Below are 1446 nucleotides of genomic sequence, written 5' to 3'. Positions count from 1 at the left end.
TAAAGATCCCCAGGATTAGCCAGTAGCTGGGCCAAGAATGAAACCCACATCTTCCCATACCCTCAATACTGACCTCTCCATTAGGTTTTTCCCTAACACCTGAAGGGCCCAGCTCAAGAGCATCCATGAGAATACCCCATACTATCATCTAAATATTCATAAGCAATAGTCAGCTATTGAGTGCTACATAAAACATTTTCTATCCTCCTATATTGACAAATTGCTGCAATTTGGAATTTCCAGGAGCAGATACTGAGACTGAGTTTGTCCTGTATGGTATTTATTAGTGATCAACAGGGAGAGGAGGCAGGAGCAGGCAGAGAGAGAAGTCCAAATGCATTGCGGACTCCACCAAGCCTCGGCCAACACTAGGTGTCCTAGAGAATATATGGCCCACCAGACTGTCCAGGGCAGGTAAAATTTCTGTGCCACTCTTCCTCTATCCCCAGGACAGGGCATATCTTTGGATGAGGGGGCTCCATGCAGGCACAAACCTTGAAAAAGCTGACAGCTGGGTTAATACCTCCTTCTTCTAACAAATGTTCCTTCCTAACGACCTGTTCTGCTCAGGCAAGAGCAGCAGGGTAAGAGGACTTCCATCTCTCCCAACTTCTGGACATTCCAGCGCTCACATTCAAGCTCCATACCCCTGACTCAACAGCTGCCCCTGGCCACTCTCGGGCCTAGGGTACATGACACGGTGGCTTGAGCCACCTTGGGGACAACAGAGAGGCAGGATACCTTCTACCTTCAACACCCTGGAGGTGCGTGGGGAATTCCAGAGTCCTCAGTACCCAGAGACTGGACTAAAACAGAACGGGGCACATCTGCTTTGCACTAGACCTCTTAATTCCTGAGCAACCGGGAGCTGGAGGAGGTCTCTAAAGTAGGGGGGTAGAATAGGAACCCAGCCCTCTTGCTTGGGTCAAAGGTATGCTACCAAATATCGCACTAAGATGTTGGGAGATTTAAAGGAGGATTTGCACATGGAAGGCTCCGAATTTTTTTAGAGAAAGAGACTGAGTCCTAGCTAGCATTAAATAAAGCAATAGCTTAAACAATCTCCATGAGATTTTTACTATTAGCGGTATTCCTGGTGTAGCCCTGTCAGGGCTGTCACTCTCTCTCTCACTCGCCCTGGGCCCAACAATCCTTTCCCGAGGCGGAATCCCCCTGGCGGTGTGGGTCAGGATCGCTCTCCGTCCCCTACCAGCGCCAGGTCCCTGGAGCTGAGCAGAGCAGGGCGCTGTCGGGCGCGTGGGGGAGCCGGGGCCGGGACGAACACTACCGGGAGCCCGAGCGACAGCGGCCAGAGGAGGGAGGAGGCTGCGAGGCTGAGGAAGACAGTCGGGCCCAGCTTGACGCAGCGGCGGCTGCGACTGAGCAGGCCACCATCAGGGCACCCGGGCCAGCCGCGCCAGCCATCCCTCCGCCTCCTCCTTCAGC

This window comes from Colobus angolensis, unplaced genomic scaffold, assembly GCF_000951035.1.
Source record: "Colobus angolensis palliatus isolate OR3802 unplaced genomic scaffold, Cang.pa_1.0 Scaffold379, whole genome shotgun sequence".
NCBI lineage: Eukaryota > Metazoa > Chordata > Mammalia > Primates > Cercopithecidae > Colobus > Colobus angolensis.
Note: the sequence above shows the minus strand (reverse complement) of the source record.